The sequence below is a fragment of the Oryx dammah genome, unplaced genomic scaffold (assembly GCF_014754425.2).
Source record: "Oryx dammah isolate SB20612 unplaced genomic scaffold, SCBI_Odam_1.1 HiC_scaffold_1, whole genome shotgun sequence".
NCBI classification, from domain to species: domain Eukaryota; kingdom Metazoa; phylum Chordata; class Mammalia; order Artiodactyla; family Bovidae; genus Oryx; species Oryx dammah.
This window is the reverse complement of record NW_024070185.1, coordinates 37443728-37467711: the sequence shown is the minus strand read 5'-3', so window position 1 is coordinate 37467711 and position 23984 is coordinate 37443728. Positions and strand designations below refer to the sequence as shown.

The window sequence follows — 23984 nt, the reverse complement described above, 5'->3', positions numbered from 1 at the left end:
TTACCATAACAGAGAATGCATATGACAAAGATCCAAGCCTTTTTTTTTTGAGAGTTGAAGCAATTTCTTTAATTTTATTGGAATCCAGGACACAACAAGAAAAACACCCCAAAACTATATGGAGACAGAAGACTCCTCCCCAGCTCCCCCAGATCTAGAGTGGGGACAATGTGGGGTGAAGCAGCTGGGGGAGACCTTGAGCCTCACTCAGTCCAGCTCTGCACGCTCCAGGCCTTCGGGAGCGGAGGGTAATGGTGAGGCAGGGCCCAGCCCCCACATCAGAACGGCTGAGGTGAGGCTTCCTCGAGAAAGACTCGTCCCCCTCACCCACACTCCTGCGCAGGGGCAGGGAGCCCACAGCAGCCAGAGGTCGGGCCATGGACACATTCATGATTGAAAAGCAGCTGGAGTGGAGGCAGGAGACATGATTATCTGGGCAGAATCAGTTACAGTGGGTAGGAGGTGGGGCCTGGGAGGGCCCCATGGGCCAAACCCTGAGGTCACCAGAGAGGGCCCAAAGCGGTGCTACTGAGTGAGGTCCTAAGTGAGTGGGTCAGCGGCTGGGCCCCTTTCTCCTGCTGCCTATAGCCCCTCCAATACTGCTGCCGTGGGGAGGGCCCCACCTCCAGGGAAATGGGATAAGAAAGCAGCCCACCCCCTGCGGCAGACAGCCAGGGGGGCGGAAACCAGGAAGGAGGGCCTGGCCAGGCTTTGACCTGTCTGCCCCAGAGACCTGTGGGAAGAGGATGGGTCCAGAAGGGTGAGAAAGGGGCTCGACTGGCTCAGATCCAAGATGCTGCCATGCATGCTGATCACCCGTTAGCAGGGGGACTGTGCTGGGGGACAGCAACTCTGGTTAGACAGGAGGCAGCGGCTTCTCAAGAAACTCCTTCACAGCTGCCATCTCCTGAGGACAGGGGCTAGGCAGGACACCTGGGTACGTCTTGAACCGGACCCTGGCAGGTGTGACAACAGACCAGAGCTTCTCGGCTGTCAGGGCCCCAAACCGTACAGGAACCATGGGGTCCAGCTCCCCTTGGCACTGAAGGATGGTCAGGTCCTTGGCACTACCATTGACTGCCTGGGGGAAGGCCCGATACAGAGGTAGCCAACAGCTCAATGCCACAATGCCAGCCAGAGGGTGTGGGCAGGTGAGGGCTGTGTAGAGGGATGAAGCTCCACCCTGTGCAAAGCCCAGGAGGATCTGATTGGCAGGGATCCCACTCTTCATCTCATGCTCAATCAAGGCCTTGATGTTCTCTACTGCTTTCTTGATGCCAGCCTCATCCTCTGGCGTGTCTGGATTCAGCCCCATCAGGTCAAACCAGGAGTGCATGGGGGCAGATGTACTTGAGGTGAGGGAGCCGGATGGTGGAGAGGGCATTAGCCCAGCTGTGCCGTGTCTCCAAGTCCATGTGAAAAAATAACCGCAGCTATTTCCTGCTCAGCTCCAGACACAGTGGCAGCGTTGGTGAGCAGGGGCACAGACATGGTGTTACCACACATATACTGCAGGGCTCCACGGCTGGGGCCTCCACTCCCTGGGGGCTTCAAGACCTCTAGGGAGATTTTCCTCTTTTTCCAGCACAGACACACGGTCTTTCCCTGTTGGCTGACGCTGCCGGGGCCCAAGCTATTTTAACATTAGTTTAAGAAGAGAAACCATTTACAACTTTATCTGAGTTATGAGAAATCAGTTATGCATGATTGGAAGAGCACTTAAGGAAGGTGAACAGGATACTTGACATTGTAGACTGTGCAAAGTCCCTAGGAAATATAAAGCTTCAAGCCAAAAACTGAACTCATTGATCAGACAGAATTTCTTGCTGGAAATATTTGAACATGAAAGATTAGGAGCAGTCAGGTTCAGAGGAACAGAAATATTAAAATTTAATATTTTACATTCAGTGAATTTGATAAAATAGAGGGAAACTATAGAATATGAAAATCCCTCATAAGGCAGAATTTTGTTCTGCAGAAAAAAAGCCTATGACTTTTTTATCTTTATGATACTGAAAGCACTATTGCTGGAGAGATGAAGCAAACCACCTTTCTGAGAGAGAACTTAATAGAGGAGTGAGTTTTTAAAAGATTGGTAATGCTAGTAGAAGTGATAGAATTCCAGCTGAGGTATTTAAAATCCTAAAGGATGATGCTGTTAAAGTGCTGCATTCAATACGTGCAGATTTAGAAAACTCATCAGTGGTCACAGGACTGGAAAAGTCAGTTTTCATTTCAATCAAAGAATGCCAAAGAATGTTCAAACTACTGTACAGTTGCGCTCCTTTCACATCCTCACTAGGTTATGCTCAAAAACCTTTAAGCTCAGCTTTAGCAGTATGTGAACTGAGAACTTCCAGATGTACCAGGTGAATTTAGAAAAGGCAGAGGAACTGGAGATCAAATGGCTAATATGCATTTCTCCAGAAAAACATCTATTTCTGCTTCATTGACTATGCGGAAGCCTTTGATTATGTGGTTCACGGCAAACTGTGGAAAATTCTTACAGAGATAGGAGTACTAGACAACCTTACGTATCTCTTGAGAAACCTGTATGCAGGTCAAGAAGCAACAATTAGAACCAGAGGTGGAACAACTGACTGGTTCCAAATTGGGAAAGGAGTATGACAAGGCTGTATATTGTCCCCCTACTTATTTAATGTCTATGCAGAGTTCATCATATGAAATGCCAGATCACAAGCTGGAATCAAGATGGCCAGGAAAAATATCAACAACCTCAGATATGCAGACAATACTGCTCTAATGGCAGAAAGTGAAGAGGAACTAAAGAGCCTCTTTATAAGGGGGAAAGAGGAGAGTGAAAAAGCTGGCTTGAAACTCAGCATTCAAAAAGCTAAGATCATGGCATCCAGTCCTGTCACTTCATGGCAAATAGAAGGGGAAAAGGTGGAAGCAGTGACAGATTTTATTTTCTTGGGCTCCAGAATCACTGTGGACAGTGACTGCAGTCATGAAATTAAAAGATGCTTGCTCCTGAAGAAAAGTTAAAACAAACCTAGACAACATATTGAAAAGCAGAGACATCACTTTGCCAATGAAGGTCCATATAGTCAAAGCTATGGTTTTTCCAGTAGTCATGTACAGATGTGAGAGTTGGAGCATAAAGAAGGTTGAGCACCGAAGAATTGATTCTTCTGAATTATGGGGCTGGAGAAGACTCTTAAGAGTTCCTTAGACTTCAAGGAGATCAAACCAGTCAATCCTAAAGGAAATCAACCCTGAATATTCATTGGAAGAACTGATGCTGAAGCTGAATATACAACACTTTGGCCACCTGATGTGAAGAGCTGACTCATTAGGAAAGACGGAAGGCGTGGTGCTGAGAAAGATGGAAGGCAAAAGGAGAAAGGGGCTTGAGGTTGAGATGGTTAGATAGCATCACCAACTCAATGGACATGAGTTTGAGCAAGCTCTGGGAGATAGTGGAGGACACAGAAGCCTGGTGTGCTGCAGCCCACAGAGTGGCAAAGACTTGGACACGACTTAGTGAACAGCAATAGTGCTGTGAAAACCAGGGACTGTTAAAGCAACATTTTGTGGTCTCTTCCAAATTAATACACACATTTCATTTCTAAGATGCAGAGCCCTTTAATTTCTATTATAATCAGAGACTATAAAAGTAGCAGTAGCATATCTGATGTCTCTCTCAATGAAAGGATCTTTTAAGTTTATGCCTGAGGGTGGAGGAATACAGTACTCTTTAGTGATTCAGGATATCCTGTGAAATTACAAGTACTTTATGATCATTATGGAAGAGGTGTACTTAGACTGGGACCCTGATATGGTGCCAGTTAGTATCCCCCTGAATTCCTCCCCTTTTACCACAGTGATGTCTTTGTTGACTCTGGTACAAATCTTAACCCTTCTCAGGTTCACCCATCAGTAGCTTACTACTAGCAGAACTTTTGTCTTTTCCTGGTCGGTTTTGACCACATTTTCCCACCACAGGGACTTTATGGGCCTAAAACTTTTCTTCTACCTTTTATTTCTGGCTCCACCTGAGGCCTAGAAGTGTCTTACCTGGCCTCTACCTGAAATATATGGCTTGTTCTATGGTTATTAAACCTATAAATCCTGACCTTTACCTTTTATCTTTAGTAATATGATTTTGCTAATTACAAATAATGCTCCTCTTAACATGTATTTTGATCTATATATACATGCAGACTTAGGGGAGGAGAAATTTCTGGGTCACAGGGTATGCATATGTTCAACTTTAGCAGGCAATGCCAGTTTTCCACAGTGGGAGTGAGCACTTAAAAATATATATAAACAAAAGTCTTTCAGTTAAAATTAACTTGCTGAAGATCCCCAAGCATTTTTTTTTTTGGTGGAACGTTTAGTATTAACTTATGATGACACTTAGATCAAATATGAACATGTATTTTTAAAAAAGCAGAATTTGTTTCTGATTTTGTCAGGGATAATTTCTCCATCAAATAGAACATTTTGTTCGTATAATTCATACCAGAGTGCCATTTCCTAGGATATTTCAATAAAGCTTGAATGAGTGAATTAATAGTTCTTCTCCATGGATTGATTTAATAAATCAGATGCACTCCAATACATTGGAAATTATATGGTATTTAATGGTTAGATATAAGATAGACTTATTACTCCACATAATTTTTTCTGGGGTTTACAATATAAAGCAATATACCTTCTTCCATTAAACCTCTGGCTTATACACAAAGCAGTTGATTGACATGCACATGGTATTGTCATATGCTATCAGAAATGGACCTGCTGTTTTCCTTATTAACCAGAAGTGATGTGAACAAACTTAGGAGAAAAAATATTTTTAAATCATCCCCCTTTATATTTAAAAACAATTAAAAACACATACCTTGTTTTATTGTGCTTTGTAGATAATGCAGTTTTTACAAATTGAAGGTTTGTGGAAACTCTGCATTGAACAAGTCTATGGGTACCATTTTTCCAATAAGATTTGCTCCCTTTGTATCTCTGTGTTGCATGTTGGTGATTCTCACAATATTTTGAATTTTTTATTTTTGTATTTGTTATGATGATCTGTGATAAGTGATCTTTGATGTTACTGTTATAATTGTTTGGGGGCACCACAAACCACATCCCCATACAGGATGGCAAACAGTTGATAAATGTTGTGTATGTTCTGACTACTTCACTGCCCTCCCCTCTCTCTTCCTCTCCTTGGGCCTCCCTACTTCCTGAGACAAAACACTGTTCAAATTAGACCAATTAATAACCCTACAAATGGCCTTTAAGTATTCAAGTGAAAGGAAAAACTTAGTGTCTCTTTAAATAAAAAATTAGAAAAGACTAAGCTCAGTGAGAAAGGCATGTCAAAAGCCAAGACAGGCCAAAAGGTAGGACTCTCAAGCAAAGTAGTTAGCCAAGTTGTGAATGCGAAGAAAAAGTTCTTGAAGGAAATTAAAAGTGCTATGCTAGTGAACATGCACATGATAAAGTGAAGCAGCCTTTTTGCTGATATGGAGAAAGTTTGAGTGGTCTGGAAGGAAGATCAAACCAGCCACAATATTCCATTAAAGCAGAGCCTAATCCAGAGCAAGGCCCCAGCTCTCTTCAATTCCATGAAAGCTGAGAGAGGTGAGAAAGTTATAGCAGAAAAATTTGAAGCTAGCAGAGGTTGATTCATGAGGTTTAAGGAAAGAAGTCATCTCATAAAAGTACAAAGTGAAGCAGTAAGTGCTGATGTAGAAGCTGCAGCAAGTTACCCAGATCTAGCTAAGATGAAAGTGGTTACACTAAACAACAAATTTTCAAGGTAGATGAAACAGCCTTACAATGGAAAATACCATCTAGACTTTTACAGCTAATAAGCAGAAGTCAATGGCTGGCTTCAAAGCTTCAAAGGAGAGAATGACTCCCTTAGTAGGAGCTAATGTGGCTGGTAACTTGAAGTTAAAGCCAATGCTCAATTCAGTTCAGTTCAGTCGCTCAGTTGTGTTCGACTCTTTGCGACCCCATGAATCGCAGCATGCCAGGCTTCCATGTAGAAAATCCTAGGGCCTTTAAGAATAATGCAAAATCTACTCTGCCTGTGCTGTATAAATGGAAAAAGAAAGCCTGGTTGGCAGCCCATCTGTTTACAAGATGGTTGACTAAATGTTTTAAGTCCACTGTGGAGACCTACTGCTCAGAAAACAGATTACTTTCAAAATATTGTTGCTCATGGACAATGTACCTGAGCACCCAAGAGCTCTGATCCAGGTGTACAACAAGATTAGTGTTGTTTTCATGCCTGCTGACATGACATCTGTCCTGTAGCCCATGGATGAAAGAATCATTTTGGAGTCATAAGACTTTCAAGTCTTATTATTTAAGAAATACATTCCATAAGCTATTGTGATAATAGTTATCCTACGATGGGTCTGGACAAAGTCCATTGAAAACCTTCTGGAAAAGTTCAAGCATTCTAGATGCCATCAAGAACATTTGAGATTCATGCAAAGAGGTCAAACTATCAACATTAAGGGAATTTGGAAGAATTTTATTCCACTCCTCATGGATGCCTTTGAGAGGTTCAAGACTTCAGTGGAAGAAGGAACTGCAGGTGTAGGGAAATAGTAAAGGAATAGAATTAGAAGTGGAGCCTGAAGATGTGGGTGAATTGCTGTAACCTCATGATGAAACTTGAATGGATAAGGAGTCACTTCTTAACAGATGGACAAAGAAAGTGGGTTGTTGAGATGGAATCTACTCTGGAGAAAGGTGCTGTGAAGATTGTTAAAATGACAACAAAGGATTTATATTAGTACATAAACTTAGTTGGTAAAGCAGTGGTAGCATTTGTGAGGATTGACTCTAATTTTGAAAGAAGTTCTACTGTGGGTAAAATGCTATCAAAGAGGCTTGCATGCTACAGAGAAATTATTTGTGAAAGGAAGAATCATTTGATGTGGCAAAGTTTATTGTTGTCTTATTTAAAGGAAACACCACAGCCACCCCAGCCTTCAGCACTCACCACTCTGATCAGTCAGCAGACAGCAACATTGAGGCAAGACCTTCTACCAGTAAAAATTTTATAGCTTACTAAAGGCTCAGATGGTGGGTATCATTTTTTAGCAATAAAGTATTTTTAAAGTCTGTACATTTTAAAGACATAATGACATTGCACACTTAATAGACTACAGTATAGTGTAAACATAACTTTTATATACACTAGGAAACCAAAAAATTCATTGGACTCACTTTATTGCAGGCTCTGGAACAGTCCCCACATTTTCTCCAAGGTATGCCTGCATATTGTTTGCTTGCAAGTAAAAAGGGTTTGAAATATCAGTATATATAGGGCTGAGATATAATATGGTTGAGAAAACTTAAAAAATTAAACTAACGTAATTATTGTAATGGAGTATTACATTTCATAGTGAGTTACTGACAACCCTGATAAAACTACCCGAGTAAAGGAAACGAAAAAAGAGAGAAAACTCCTTCAGTTACAGAGATTCTTAAGAGTCAATTGGACCAAAGGAAAAAGTAGGTCAGTCTCCTTTTCATTTGTTTTTCCCTTCACGTTTTCCTCTTTCTAATCAACACAAAATTTCATTCAATAGGAAGGGGAAGGTTCAGAAGTTTTACCCTTTGTTTAGCAAGTTAAATCAACCTGAGAAGTCCATTTGTGAAAATGAGTAAGAAAATTGCTATAACAAATACACAAAAATTTTAAAAAATATAAAAATTAACATAAATATAAAAATTAACATACTAAATATTTGAAAATATTTCTTTAAATGTTACATATAAAATGCATAAAACAAACCATAAGTGTACAGGTTGATGAATTATACAATTATTATCATCCAGGTTAAAAAACAGAACATAAGCAGCACTCCAGAGGTTCCTTTCCCTCCTCAATTGTTCCACTCCTTTCTTCTCAAAGGTAACCCTTATTTTGACTTCTAACACCATAGAATAGTTTTATCTACTTTTAAGTGTTATATAAACACATTTAAAACTAGATGGATGCTTAAAAGTAGAATACATGCTGGAATAACACAGCATGTATTCTTTTGGGTCTGGCTTCTTTCACTTACAATTTTATTTGTGAGATTTAGCCATTCTATTATAGGTAGCAATAATTCATTTATTTTCATTGCTGTATAGTTTTCCATTGTAGAACTGTACTGACATTTATATCTCTACTTAACTGCCAATAGATTTTTGGGTCCCTGCTTGAGCCTCACGGGTAATGCTATAAAACTTTCTGTGTATGTGTCTGATGCATGAAAGTGAAAGTGAAGTCGCTCATTTGTGTCTTGTTCTTTGTGACCCCATGGACTGAAGCCTACCAGGCTCCTCCGTCCATGGGATTTTCCAGGCAAGAACACTGGAGTGGGTTGCCATTTCTTTCTCCAGGGGATCTTCCCAACCCAGGGATCAAACCCAGGTCTCCCACATTGCAGGCAGACGCTTTACCCTCTGAGCCACCAGGGAAGCCAGTATGTATGTGTATTTCTACTGGTGTTTCTGTTCCCCAGACTGTCGCCAGTGTTTGTCAGTTTTTATTTTTAGCCATTTTTGTAGATGCATGTTGGTATCTCACTGGCTTCATTGTGTGTTCCATGAGAGGAAGGTCACTTCTGTCCTATTCATAGCTGTATCATTATCCAAAGCCTGTACAAATAACATAAAACAGTACAAACAGCAACAATAACAATAATACATAATAAAAAGGATTGATTGAAACTGACAACTATATATATTGAGTTTGCAACTTCAGTTTAGGTATGTAGTTTTATTTTTATTTGGAAAAAGAAATATTTAATTTTTTTATTGTGTTACGATTAGATGTCGTAAAATAAGTTCCAGTGTTTTCCTTGATGTGAGAGAAAACATAAACTACCTCATTTGTTCCCGCAGTACCCCACCTTATGAAACACACACAGAACTGGAGGCCTAGGGGAAAAAATGACATATCACCCCCAAACTTTAATTTTATTCAAATATTTAAAAGGAAAATTAAATATTTTAAGTGGTAATTTTAGGTATCTTTTATTAAGACCTAATGGTATCCGAACTGATTGAATGTTTAGCTTATACAGAGGTTTGACTCACTTCAGTGTCTATCCCCACATCCTTGGTCACCATATTCTTTTCGGCCATTGCGACTCAGACTGAAAAGCTATGTTAGTGATGAGAAATTAGTGAGGTGTTTCAGTTGGGTGGAATCATGATCCAGTTTTTATTTTAGGAGGATAATTTTGACTTGCAGTACAGAAGATGGGTTGCAGGGGTACAGGGTGGGTGGAGAATGCACTGGAAGTGGGGAGATCATTAGGAGACTTCTATAGTAATCCTCGTAAGAGATAAATTGGTCTGAGCTTCAGAACACAGGACACAGAGAACAGCTACCAAGATTTCTAATTTTATTAGGTACTCAGGAGCCTGGTAGGCTGCAGTCCATGGGGTTGCAAAGAGTCGGACAGGACTGAGCGACTTCTTTCACTTTTCACTTTCCTGCACTGGAGAAGGAAATGGCAACCCACTCCAGTGTTCTTGCCTGGAGAATCCCAGGGATGCCAGAGCCTGGTGGGCTGCCATCTCTGGGGTTGCACAGGGTCAGACACGACTGAAGCGACTTAGCAGCAGCAGCAGCACTATCATATTCTCTGTAACACTTTAAAAAATCATCTAAACATCTAGTATTGGTTGGTTTGTATTGTACCTGTATAAGTAACAGACATGTATGTGATAAATAGAAACATTAATGTGTAGTAATTTAATACTTTATATTTTCAAAGGTCTAATGGACTTCAATATATTTAAAATTAGACTATATTATTTAGTAGTGTATCAATTTATCAATTTGCTGCGTTATACATATTTTAAAAATTTACTAGTATTGTCTGAGGTGAACAGTAGTTTACATAACATAAGCTTCAAAGAAAATCTATGTATCCATTATACAAACCCCATCTTATTATAACTGGCATTTTTAATTTCACCCAAATAAATTAACCTACTATATGGCTAAAATTTTAATATTATAATTTACAATAGAAGTATTTCAGTATAATAAGGATACAACATTGTCTTCTGTGACATGAATCCAGTTGATTTTCTAGTAGGCTGAATTCAGTTTCCAAAACTAAAGCGCTTAATATTAATAGATACAATGCTTTACAGCTTTTGAAGTGTTCTGACATTGTACATTACCTTCTTTAATGTTCAAAAATTCTCAAAATTAGCAAAGGTGGTATGTCACCCTCATTTTTTAGATTAAAAAAAGCAGTCTTGATTTACTGTGTTCACCAAATGTTATTTGTGCAATATTACCTGTCTGCAAATTGTAAATGGACTGGAATTCAGGTTTCCAGACTTTTAATTTGGTGCACTAGGTTCCTAGTCCAATGCAGCATATGGCTTCCAAGGACCCCGGTGTTTAGTAGCTGTTTCTTAATCTCAGTTCAGTTTTCATATCTGTAACAAGGAGATAATACCTACTCACTGCATGATTATAAAAATTAATTTTGTTAATATATGTGAAGCTCTTCAAACAAATGTCAAGTTCACAGTAAGCCCTAAATGACTGTTATTGTTTTAGCATATACAATTGACTTGTAAGGAAGGTTGTGGTCCTCATGGTATACACAGTTGGAGAAGTCCCAGTTGAGTTTACATGTTAGGGAAGTTCAGACGTGTACCTAGGTGGGTAATGGAGCCTAAACCTTGTTTCTAATTTAATGACTAAAGAAACGTGGTAACCCAATAATCCCATTAGCTTTACTTAATCACCCATATTTCACCTGTCTTTGCAGGGCTCCTTCCGGTGAGAAAAAAACTTCCAGGGTGCGGTAAATGCACCTGTTCAGATATTTTAAAAAGCAAAAATCAGTGGATTGCAGTAGAAAACACAGCATATAAGACAGCCCAAGTGTGCTCAGAAGTGTAAGGTTCTGCCCAATCTTAGCTGAGACGTTAGGGGAAACGCCACAAGGGACCCAGCTGGAGTCTCTACAGGAAGTTAAAAAAAAAAAAATTGTTCAGCTTTGCAAAACACCTGGTACTCAGCCATCTGTCTTTGGTAGTGCAAAGGCTTAAGTAAGGTCTGTGTGGTTCTTCCGCACATCTTGTAAGGCAGAGGTACAGCTCAGGAGTAACAAGCTTTAGCAAGCTAGTTTAACTACTTTCTGAGGGGTCCAGATGCGCTTGAACTTCCTGTTACAATTCAGGCCATATTGCTGTCATCCCATGTGTTTGAGTGACCTCAGGGACGGGGGAGCCTGGTGGGCTGCCGTCTATGGGGTCGCACAGAGTCGGACACGACTGAAGCGACTTAGCAGCAGCAGCAGCAGCAGCAGCAGCAGCCAGTCCTAATTCCTATTGGGGTCACCTCGGGACTCTTCAACTCAAGAGCACACCTGCGCCGGGTGGGACTTGTTCCGCGTAGGTGACTGAATCACGGGACAGTTTGACTCCTCTCGGCTTCTTGCTTGAGTTACTTGTTAAGGGGTTGGCAGGCAGACACCTTTAGCCTACTTGGACCCCCCATGTCGGTCTAGAGGCTCAGAAGTCTCAGCCATAAAACACTGTCATTGCTGCCCAGCAGCAAGCCGAGACATCCTAGCCAGGCTCCGCTGGGCACTGCGAGACCCCACCCATGGCAACGCCACTCTGACGTCTGCGCGCCGGGGACCGCCATAGGCCCGCGTCGGAGCCCTGGGCGACGTGTGGCGCGTGGACTTCATCAGGTCCAACCCTGCGGGAACCCGGTACGCGCTCCCAGACAAGGTTTTGTGCACCTGTCTCTTCCTTTTGCTCAAGTATCTTCCCCTTCTGGGCAAAAGAGGACGTGTCCCTTTCCAGAAAACACGAAGCGCGGCGGCGAGCGAGCCTAGCCTAAGAACTGTGCGAAAGATTAAGCCAAAGCAAGAAGGTGCTTGGCACCTTTAAGCTGTTTGGAAGTTCACGTGACCCACCAAGTGCCCGGCCCCAGCGGTCACGTGACGACGCGCGCGCCCTCGCGCAGGGAGAGCCGGCTGGCCCCGTGCGCGCGCCTTCGCCGCTGCCTCCCAGCCCTCGACGGGAGGGTGAGGAGCGGCGGAGTGATCGGGCGACTGGGGCCGGGTGCGCGTGCGCAGCGAACAGCTGTCACCCAGTGCGGAACAAGTCTTCCAAATTTCCCAAATCTCCCTGGGCCGGAGGCCACCGTTTTCCTTCTCATCTTCCTCCTCGGGGTCGTGTCCTCGCCCCCGCCCGCGCGCCAGGTAACCGCTTTTCCGGAGTCCGGGGGATGGGGCCGGTGGGGGGAGGGGCCCGGGCGGTCTTCCCGGCACTGTCCCGCTCCGCGCGGGGCAGCAGGGGGTGCCGGCGTCTGGCAGAGCGGAGACGCCGGGCCGGAGACGCTCGGTCCGTGGACGCCGTGGCTGTCACGCTGGCGAGAGAGTGGCCGGCCATGGTCGCAGGGCTGGGAAGCGGGAGCCAGTGACAGCCCGCTCCGGCCCTCGCGGAGGTTCGGTCCCCGGGCTCGCCGTTCTCCCGGGGACCGGAGTCGGGGTCGCGCTCGGTGGAGCAGAGGAGCGCGCGGTGGTTCGGAAATGCCGACTCCTTACCTTTCCCCTTCCAGCCCGGTCTGCGGCAGACTCCAGGGAGGCCGGGCCTGGCGCGTCCCTCGGGGCCATTTCTTCCCGGGGACTATCTCGACCCACGACGTGAGGGTGAAGGCTCCTCTCCAGACCACTCCACCGTAGGCAGCTAACCCCTCTCCTGGGTTCGTCCTTAGCCCCTGTGGCTGTCCTTTTGGTTTTTCCGGTGTGGGGCCATTTCTTCCTGCAGTGCTTCTTGCCGTGATGCGTTGTAGACAGTGGGTGCTTAATAAATAGAAGTCGGTTCGGGTCGCGTGGAATGCCAGGCATGGCACGTGGCGAGGGGTGGGAATGTGAAGAAAGGAGCCAGGTAGGCTGGGGCTCCCGGCTCGAGCTTGGGGTTTTCCTCTGGGCTCAGCCAATGAAACCAGCAGGGCTCGATTCGGATGCTTTCCGGGTGAACTCGGAGCCAGTCTTCCCTTGAGCTGCAACCACGCACGTCTGCACGGTCTGGCTTTGGTTGTGGGCGATGCCTGGGAGGTTTTTTGTCTGGTTCCTTCTCACTAGAGAAGAGGGGACAAACTTTTTTTTTTTTTTTTTTTAAGCAGTTGGCAAATTACCCTGCGGGATGATTTATCAACCGCTGCTTCGGAAGTATAGGTTAAAAGTTGCAATCGTTCCGCCCTTATCCTCGTGGAAGTTTCTTGGTAGGGTCGGTTCACCTACGTTCAGACCAAACTTTGCTCCATTTCACCCACTTGAATTTGCAGTATTTTTTTTTTTTTTTTTAATTTCAGGAAACTCAGCTTCACTGTTTCTTTGGCAACAGTTACAAATATTCTACTTTCAAAATGTCGTGGTTGAAAATTAGTGGCTTTAAATCTTAAAGATCCATTTTTACTTTTTAGCACTCAGTTCTTTTTGATCTTTAGTCAATTTCTCCCACCTTGCTAGTCCTCTCCCAACCCTCCAGGCTTTGTTTTGGAATGTATTTCATGGTAATTCGGGTTTTAAAGGCCCTCTTTCTTCCAATTTAAGGTGCTATGAAAAGTTTGCACATTAGAGCACCTTCACGAACTTGACAGTACAATTTAAATAGTAGAGTTGTTTCATTTTATTAACATACTATAATCTGTTGCTTTTGTAAAGTTAAAAACATATTTTAAACATTGCACGTGCACAGATACTTAACAACAGGTACAGTCCATTGCTGTCAGTAACATTCTGTGAGAATGCAGATTTTAAGAGACTGGGAACAGGTCTTAGACTTAAATTTTCAATTTAAGGATGAAAATCTGGTATATTGAGTTCTCTTCTGGACATCTTAATCACCCAGGAGTAGGTTAGGTGTCCCTGGGGCACAGTCTGAATTCTTTGCTTTTCTCATTGTTGTCTAATTGCTTACTCCAGTAGAAAGGTATAGTCTGAGCACAGGTTTTGTGTGCGATTGAATGTATTTTCTTTGTTCTGTTTCCAGCAGTTTGCCATAGTGCCTCAGGTGCTGCAGATACCCTCTTTCTTAATAACAGCTTTATTGAGATATAATTCACATACTGTGAAATCCACCTATTTAAAAGTGGATTTTTTTCCCTTGGTTTTTAGTATATGCATAGAATTGAGCAACCATTAGCACAATCCATTTTAGACCTTTTTTTTTAATCACCTCAGAATTCATTTCCAATTAGCAGTTATTGTCCATTTCTTCCAAATCCAGTCTCCACCCCAGCCCCTAGGCAGTGACTTGTCTGCTTTGTGTCTCAATGTCTTGCCTATCCTGGACTTTACATATAAATGTTAGCCTATGATACTTGGTCTTTTGTGGCTAGATTTTTTTCGCTTAGCCTAATATTTTCAAAGTTCATCCATGTTAGAGCATGTTTCAATACTTTATTCATTTTTATGGCTAATAGTCCATTGTATGGATATGTCACATTTTGTCTGTTCATTGGTTGATGGGCATTTGGGTTGTTTCTACTTTTTGTCTGTGATAAATAATGCTGTGAACTCCACGAACTGGTCTTTGTATGGATGCATTAAAAAAAAATTTGTTATTTTACTCTTGGTTATATAGCCAGTAGTGGAATTGCTGGACTAAACATTTTCTCTTGAATGAGTGAATGAGCAAGTAGGGATAGTAGTATTGAGAGATGCTTTCTGCAAGTCTTTGAGGGTCCTATTTTGGCTTTTTCCTGTTCTACCAAGGAAAGACCACTTCTTAAAGGCAGAATTCTCTGTGTATGGCATCTCCTGAGTTTAGTGCTGTGTTTTTCTTGTGTATATGTCATTAAGATCGTCCTTTCTGTTAGCCCAGTGGTTTTTTTTTTTTTTGTATGTAATAGTCATAATGATTATTTCCTTGATACTGATGTACTTATTGTATGTTTATTAGAGATATGATAAAATATGTATATTCCATTCTCTTTAAACTCAGGTCTGATGCAGGGCTTTCAATCTCTTAAAGTTTGTATTTTCTCTTTTTGGTAATATGAATATTTAATGCTTCTCTCCCTGCCTTCATTTCTTTTCTTTGCTATAGACCCTTTTTTATTTCTATGTGAGTTTCTTGGGAGCTGTGACATAGTTAAAGTCACTGTATTTTCTTTATCTTTACCAATCCAGAAGGTTTTATGGAGCCTAAAGGATACATTAAAAATATTGGATTATTATCTTTTTCTCCTTGTAGCTTCACCTGCCTCTCCACTCTTCATGATTCCCCTGTGCCCCTACCCTTAATACCCTTTGGGAGAAGATGCTGGTCCTCTTAAGTCCACACTTGCAGGGCCTAATCCTTTCCCTACCTGAGTAATTGTGACAGTTACTTTGAGAAGTCTATCTACTCTGCTTCCCTTTCAGTGGCCTCACCTGTCCCTTCCCCAGGGATCGAGTTCTCTCCGCTCTAACCAGGCTTTGCCCAGCCAGTCCCCTCCCTCTCCACACTTCCCTGGCTGGCTGGGGCTCACGTTCCCTCTGCTTCCACTATTACTGTAACGGTCCGTGTTCTTTGTCTTCTTAGTTACATCTTATCCTTCAGATAGCTCAGCTCAGTTGTCCCTTTAAGTTAGTCTTTCTTCAGTCCCATACCAGTCACAGCAGTGTTCTGTAATCTCATTTATAGATTTAAACAGTTACACCATTAGTTGTGTATCACTCTTTACTTTCTATCCCCATGTATATACAGAAAAAGTTGCACGTGAAATATTGAAAGTGGTTACTTCTGGGCAATGGGAGTATGGTTAATTTGTCTTCTTTGTGTACATGTGCATCTTTGGATTTTTCTCCTATGTATCAATAGGACCTTTATGAATAGAAAAAACCAAATCCATGTTTTTAAGAAAATCTGTTCTCTAATAAACCATGTTCATTATTAGACTTAAGAGGAAAAAGAAAAATCAGCAGTAATTGCCATTTTAACTTTTTTTTGATAACCTCGATGAGATTTTACTATAGCTTTTCAACATAGAGCTTTTATTACATTTTGATTCTTTCTATATCTAGGGACATTTAGGGATTGGTGAGGTTGCCTGGGGATGATCTTCCCTAGAAGATTGAAATTAAACTGATTCTTATGAATAGAATCTAGCATCTGTTTGAATATGAGAGCTAAGTTTGTGTTAAAATAACTAATTTCCTTTTTTTTCTCCTGAGAAATGCCCTTTATTATACATTTGTATGTTCCATAGTAGTTTTCCCTTGCAGAATTGCTTATTATTTGTGCCATTTGCCTTATTTTTGCTGGATGGTTTATTTTGCCTAGGAGTGGGTACTTGTCTTCAATAGATAACCTGTATTATGTGCCATGCACTGTGTTAAATAATGGGCATATTGTAAACACAGTAGAAAAATGATTCCTGACTAATTCATGAAAGAGGATTATTTTGGATGTGACTTTAGTTACATTGTTGCTCTATATTTTCAGATACACAGTGGCTTCAACTGCTGTGGTTTTTATGAATTGCTCTTCCATAGAAACTTTAAAACTTTTTAAATTTAATTTTTGCTTTATATTGGACGAACTTGGGCAAACTCTGGGAGATAGTGAGGGACAGGGAGGCCTGGCGTGCTTGGAGTCCATGGGGTCACAAAGAGTTGGACACGACTTATTGACTGAAAACGACAATAAATAGTTGATTTACAGTGTTGTGCTAGTTTCAGGGGTACCGCAAAGTGATTCAGTTATATACATTTGTTCTTTTTCAGATTATTTTCACATGTAGGTTATTACAGACTGTTGAGTCGAGTTCTCTGTGCTGTACAGTCATATTCGTATGTGCTCAATTGTGTCCAGCTCTTTGCAACTCTGTGGACTGTAGCCCACCAGGCCCCTCTGTCCATGGAATTCTCCAGTCAAGAATACTGGAGTGGGTTGCATTTCCTACTCAAGTGGAACTTCCTGACCCAGGGATTGAACCCAGTCTCTTAGGTCTTCTGCAGCGGCAGGCAGATTGTTTACCACCGTGCCACCCAGGAGGCCCTTAAGTCCTTGTTGATCATCTCGTTGATGTATAATAGTGCATGTATGTTAATCTGAACCTCTTAATTCCTCCCCCCCGCCCCTGCTCCACTTTTCACCTTTATAAGTTTGTTTTCTAAGGCTGTGAGTCTATTTCTGTGAGTCTTTAAAGTATATTCTAGATTCTTCTAGTTTGTATTATAAGTTACTGTGGGAAAATAAGGAGCAGAATAATGTATCCTCAAATCCCTTTTGGTGATGACTTTATTTTTGTATATTTCTGTCCAGTTTTAGTTGTTAATTTGGCATCTCTACTTGTTAACGAAAACAGGCCAAACTGTGATCAGTGATCTTTTCTCTCAGCTCTGCTCTTCTGAGTTTTTCATCCTTCCCACCACATTTTAGCGGTTAACTTGGGAAACCTGAGAGTTACCCCAGACACCTCATGGCTTACTCCTTGCCTTTTTTTTTTTTTTTTTCTCAGTCCTTGGGTTTTGTACCATCACCAAACCTTGTCACTTCTGCTTAGATCTTCTAGGGTCTCTCTGGTACCATTTCTATATTCACTCCAGCTCCCTTGATATCTCTTCACTACTCAGTAATCTTTTAAAATGCAAATTGTATCATTCTAATGGCCCTTAGGACATTTAAAATTCCTGCATTATCTCTTCCTGCTCCAAGCTCCTCCCTAAGCCTTATTTAGACGGTTCTGCCTTTCAGTCCACTAGCTTTTCATTTCCCCATTGTATACAGACCTTTGCTGAAAGTGCCATTTTCTTATTTTAAAGATTTAATTAATTAATCCGTTTGGCTGTGGTGCGTGTTTGTTGCTGCACGTGGGCTTTCTCTGGTTGCATAGGGTGGGAGCTCCTCTTCGCTGTGGTTGTGTGGGTTTCTCGTTGGAGTGGCTTCTCGTCGTGGTGCAGTCTTAGTTGCCCTGCAGCATGTGGAATCTTTCCAGACTAGGGATTGAACTGATGTCTCTTGCATTGCAAGGCAGATTCTTCTGTGCTGCACCACCAGGGACGTCCCTGATAGTGCCATTTTCTGCCAGACAGACTTTCCCTTCCCACTTCCTTTGCAAGTACATCTTTCTGGTCTGCTTGAGTGCAGTTTCTTAAACAGTCCTGACCGGTCACCCTACCTCTTCCTCAATCTAAATCAGCTTCCCTAATGACAACCAATCTTAATTTACTTAACTTTTTCCTTCCATAACATTTAGCAGTATATAACTTTATATTTATGCAATTATTTGATAATTTGTTTCTAAACTGAAAGAATTCTACAAGGGCAAGGACCAGGTATTTTTATTTCACTTATATCACACCAGCACTTTGTTGTCTCACAGGCATTATAGTACAGGTGCTCAGTAAACCTTTGTTATACAAATAATGGTATTTACATACATGACAAAATTCAGGAAATTAAAATCAGGCACACGGTAGGAAATACATTTTACCCATCCTGACCCCCTCCCCATGTGTAAAACTGAAACAGAAATTTCCCAGGACAGTACTTTGCCACCTGTACTGTACTCTGATATTTTCTGTTGTTCTGTTTCACATGTTGTAAAAATACTGATAGATATCATCTTCTAGCTCAGGTAGGCCTGCAGACTGCAGTTTGAATAGCAGAAGTTTAAGGCAATCCTAGGGAAATGCTTCATTTCCATTAGCCCCTCCCCACCTTAAAACACAATTAAGTATTTTCTCAGTCTTGTCTGATGAAGTATAGCTTTAAATACTACCTCCCAACCCCCTCCACACATTTAAAATTAGCTATTGCTGAAAGCTAGTTTTTCTTAGAAGTTCTGGCCTCCTTCATTCTCAGAGGAGGGTTGCTTAAGGTCAGATTGAGAACAATCTACACCTGACTTACTTAGGGCTTCTCTTCCAAGTATTTTCTGGGCCACTAATAGCCAGCACTCTTTCACCCTGCTTCCCTGAGCTCATTAGAGGTGTGTTTTAAGGTTTGCCGCTCATCAATTTTGTTTTCTGAGTTTCTCACAAACCAACAAAAAAAGATTCCAGAAATGAAAACACAAGGATCAAGGCAAACCAGTAAGTATTTGTGAACGTATGAATTAAGGAGCCTGGCTGGGCACCCGTGTCGCATTCAGCCTATCATTCTTGCTGATTCCTAGGGCTGTGATTCTCATCTGCTCACTTTTCAAAACCATGTGGAAAAGGCTTGGTGCTGTTTAGCCCCACCATTAAATGTTGATCTCCACTCTCTTTTGCTAACTACATACTGGAAATAACCTAAGTGCCAAGCACAGGGATATTTTAACTGAACTCTATGCTGTGACAGCACTTTTGGGGGATTTCATATTCCTTTTCTGATTTGCAGCATTGCAGGTTCAGGAATCTGAACTTTTTCCAGTGATCCAGAGTATATCAGGCATTGGAGGACTAAAGTCCTCCGTGTCACTCCCTTATCAAACTCAAAAGAACCAGAACTCAAACCCAAGGCATACATGCTCTTTGTTCTTCAGGGCTCTTCCTGGAAAGTCTGGCCTGTGGGAAACACATTATTTGATGACAGGCAGGTCCTGAAGGTGGATGTGGCAAGGAGGCATCATCTGGATGGGGTATTTTCTACCTGCTGGGCTTCTCTTGACCCTTAGAAGTACTCACTTCTGTTCATCAGAGCATTTTTCCTGCGGGTCCATTTTTCCTGTTGAAGGAGGTTAAAGAAGAAAGCAAATTCCTTCACTTTGGCGCTCTTTTTATCTCCATCTTTTAACTCTTTTTTTCCACGAGACATTTAACTTCTAGTCCTGAGGACATCCCTTTGTTTCTCTGATTGGATGTTAGTCTCTCTGCTTTGATTCTGTTTAGGGAATCCATCAAGTACTCAGCAAGGTCACAGGCATCCCTTTGACTGGTACTGTTGAGGCTTATTTTTTTTCCCCTGCTGGTAGCATATCTCATTCATTTTGCTTTTAATTTTCAAAAGGAAGCCTTATCTAAAATTTGGCCACTTTACTGAGAACTCTCAGTCTACAACATTCAGGCAGCTCTCATTTAGCAGGAAGAAGCAGGCTCTGAGATAGGGCAATTAATTTTTCATGCTTTTTTGATAACTTTGTTTTTTTATTTTTAAAAAATTATTATTTATACTTATGTGTTAAAGAAATTTATTATTTGAATAATAATGCAATGCAAGATATACAACAGTGTATAAAATTAAGAAGGTATAAATGGGTAAAATGTACATATTCTCACCTTTGGCCATCAGATAGGCAGTTTCTTTTTATTGGTTAAACCTGTTTCTTTTAGGGCTTTTTAGACATAGTCTAAATATTCTTTATAAGATACTCTATACAACCATATGGGGGTTCCCAGGTGGCTCAGTAGGTAAAGGATCGACCTGCAGTGCAGAAGACCAAGGGGATGCAGGTTCGATCCCTGGGTCAGGAAGATCCCCTGGAGGAGGGCTTGGCAACCCGCTCCAGTATTTTTGCCTGGGAAATCCCTGGTGAGTTACAGTCCATGGGGTTACAGAGAGTCAGACACAGCTTACCGACTAAATAATACAAGCATATATGCATATGTATATCTTTTAATACAAATGGTAATATCTATACTTATTGTTTTGAATATTTTTCTTTTCATTTAACTGTATACCTTAGATATGACCATCCCCTCCCACCCAGTTTTATTAAGATATGATTGACATAGAGCACTGTATAAATTTAACATGTACAGCATAATGATTTGACTTAACATACATCATGAAACGATTACAACTATAAGTTTAGCAAACATCTGTCATTTCATACTGATACAACATTAAAGAAATAGAGAAAGAATTTTCCCTGTGGTGAGACTCTTAGGATTTACTCCCTTATCAACTTTCTTATACAATGTATATCAGTGTTAATTATCTTTATCATGTTGTTTGTAATATCCCTAGTACTTATTTATCTTGTAACTGAAAACTTGTACCTTTTGATTATTTTTTTCTAATTTCCCCTATTGATCCCCTTGGGAGAGATTTTAAAAACATGAATATATATGTTATTGTTCAGTTGCCTGCTGCTGCTAAGTCGCTTCAGTTGTGTCCGACTCTGTGCGACCCCATAGACAGCAGCCCACCAGGCTCCCAGGTCCCTGGGATTCTCCAGGGAAGAACACTGGAGTGGGTTGCCATTTCCTGCTCCAATGCATGAAAGTGAAAAGTGAAAGTGAAGTTGCTCAGTCATGTCCGACTCTTTGGGACCGCATAGACTGCAGCACACCAGGCCTCCCTGTTCCTCACCATCTCCTGAAGTTTGCCCAAGTTCATGACCATTGCATTGGTGATGCCATCCAGCCATCTCATCCTCTAATGCCCTCTTGTCCTTCTGCCCTCAATCTTTCCCAGCATCAGGAACTTTTCCAGTGAGTTGGTTATTAGCATCAGATGACCAAAATACTGGAGCTTCAGCTTCAGCATCAGTCCTTCCAGTGAGAGTATTCAGTGTTGATTTCCTTTAAGATTTACTGGTTTGATCTCCTTGTTGTCCAAGGGACTCGTAGAAGTCTTCTCCAGCTCCACAGTTCGAAGGCATCAATTCTTTGGCGTTCTGTCTTGTTTATGGTCTAGCTCTCACAAATGTACATGACCACTGGGAAGACCACAGCCTTGACTATATGGATCTTTGTTGGCAGAGTAATGTTTCTGCGTTTCAACACACTGTCTAGGTTTGTCATAGCTTTCCTGCTGAGAAGCAATAGTCTTCTGATTTCATGGCTACAGTCACCATCTGTGGTGATTTTAGAGCCCAAGAAGAGGAAATCTGTCACTACTTCCACCTTTTCTCCTTCTATGAATATGTATAGAGCTTCTTTTTAAAAATGAGAATACAATATTGCATTGTATAATGATAATTGTATATATGATAATTTATTTAACCAGTGCAGTATTGAAAGTCATTTAGGTTCTTATACAATGATCTATTTATGTACCATTACCTCCGTTTAAAAAAAAAACTGATTTGTTTGATTGTGTTGGGTCTTAATTGCATCATACAGGATCTTTTCTTGTGGCGCATGAACTCTAGATGTGGCTCGCAGGCTTAGTTACTGTTTGGCATGTGGGATCTTAGTTCCTGGAGCAAGGATTGAACTTGTGTCCTCTCCATTACAAGGCAGATTCTTAACCGCTGGACCACCAGGGAAGTCCCACATCAATGTTTTAATTGTCATAGCTTTATAATATGTATATATATAAAAGAGATTTTACAGGATATTTTTTAAAATTAATTTTATTTCTTTCTTTATGGTTGCATTGGTCTTTGTTGCTGCTCAGACTTTTCTCTAGTTTTGACAAGTGAGGCTATTCTCTAACTGAGGTGCTCAGAGTTCTCATTGTGGTGACTTCTCTTGTGAAAGAATTGATGCTTTTGAATTTTGTTGCTGGAGAAGGCTCTTGAGAGTCCCTTGGACTTCAAGGAGATCAAACCGGTTAGTCCTAAAGGAAATCAACCCTGAATATTCATTGGAAGAACTGATGCTGAAGCTGAATATCCAACACTTTGGCCACCTGATGTGAAGAGCTGACTCATTGGGAAAGACCCTGGTGCTGGGAAAGATGGAAGGCAAAAGGAGAAGAGGGTGGCAGAGGATGAGAGGGTTGGATAGCATCCCTAACTCAATGGACATGAGTTTGAGCAAACTCTGGGAGATAGTGAAGGACAGGGAAGTCTTGCGTGTTGCAGTCCATGCAGTGGCAAAGAGTCAGACATGACTTACCCATTGAACAACAAAATTACCCATTTTAGCCTTGTGTCTCGGAGAAGGCAATGGCACCCCACTCCAGCACTCTTGCCTGGAAAATCCCATGGACGGAGGAGCCTGGAAGGCTGCAGTCCATGGGGTCGCTGAGGGTCAGACACGACTGAGCGACTTCACTTTCATTTTTCACTTTCATGCATTGGAGAAGGAAATGGCAACCCACTCCAGTGTTCTTGCCTGGAGAATCCCAGGGATGGGGGAGCCTGGTGGGCTGCCGTCTATGGGATCACACAGAGTCGGACACGACTGAAACGTCTTAGCAGCAGCAGCCTTGTGTCTTAAGGATTTTAAAGCTTGTCCCCCCTACCCCCCGCATTGCGATCAGGAACAGTTTAAGTAACATTGGGTATGTTTCTTAAAAATTGAGCATAATTCTGTGAAAACATTTGGGCTTGGTGTTGCAGATCTATTCTTAATTTAGTGGGCTTCGTTTGTTTTTGTGGTAGCAGGAGAGCTGAGTAAAGACGTCAGTTATGTTTCAGGTCTGAGTCTGGGGTATACTAAATGTGCAGTCATTGTACCTACTTGCTGTTGGATTTTAGGATAGGGATTTTTATTTCTGAGCCTTAGTCTCACAATTTCACAAAAAACTTTAAAGAATGGAAATGAGATACTGTATGAAAAAGCAGAGTAAAGAACCAAAAAATGCAGGGCTTTTTTGATTTTTCCTTTTAAAGGTTCATTTTAATAAGACAGTGGTATTTAAAGAGTTGTCAGTGAGCATAGTTCTCAGTATCATACTGTTGAGAAGCAGATAGACTGCCTCTGCCTCCCCCGAAGGACCAGGCAAATGGAGAAAGACTGGGCACATGGAGACATTTGTTTTGCTGTTAAACAACAAAAATTATGAGTCCAACAACCAAAGGTGGCCCAGCTGAAGTTCTTTTTTTGTGAACATTAATGAAGGTTTGGCCTTATTTATTTATTAAACCGTATTTTATAATCAGTAAGAAGCATTGGGTAGCAGATTATGATTTTTTTCTTTGTGCTTGTATCATGATTGTGTTTATTATAATTTAAAGATTTGTTATCTTGAAAATTAAACTCGTCTAAGACACATGGAAAATATTTTTAGATGCATTTGCATGTCAAGGCAGCCCTGTACTGGTATTAAGATTAAGAGAATAAATGATTGATAAATATCTGGGGAAGGTACTGTGCCAAACCTGGCGTATAGGATGAAGATCTAGCAAATCCTTCTCC

At 41.6% G+C, this 23984-nt stretch overlaps 1 protein-coding gene and 1 pseudogene across 4 annotated transcripts in view; one reads left to right on the top strand and one right to left on the bottom strand.

Annotated features, from left to right (window-relative positions):
- Positions 1-513: 513 nt before the first annotated feature.
- Positions 514-1629, bottom strand: LOC120863408 (annotated as a pseudogene).
- A 10077-nt stretch (positions 1630-11706) lies between these two features.
- LOC120863043 (lysine-specific demethylase 4C) overlaps positions 11707-23984 on the top strand; it is a 404602-nt gene continuing 392324 nt past the window's right edge. For all 4 annotated transcript variants that reach the window (XM_040239292.1, XM_040239340.1, XM_040239349.1 and 1 more), the window contains exon 1: positions 11707-12233. The gene's annotated coding sequence lies outside the window, so the exon portion shown is untranslated. The remainder of the gene's footprint in view (positions 12234-23984) is intronic.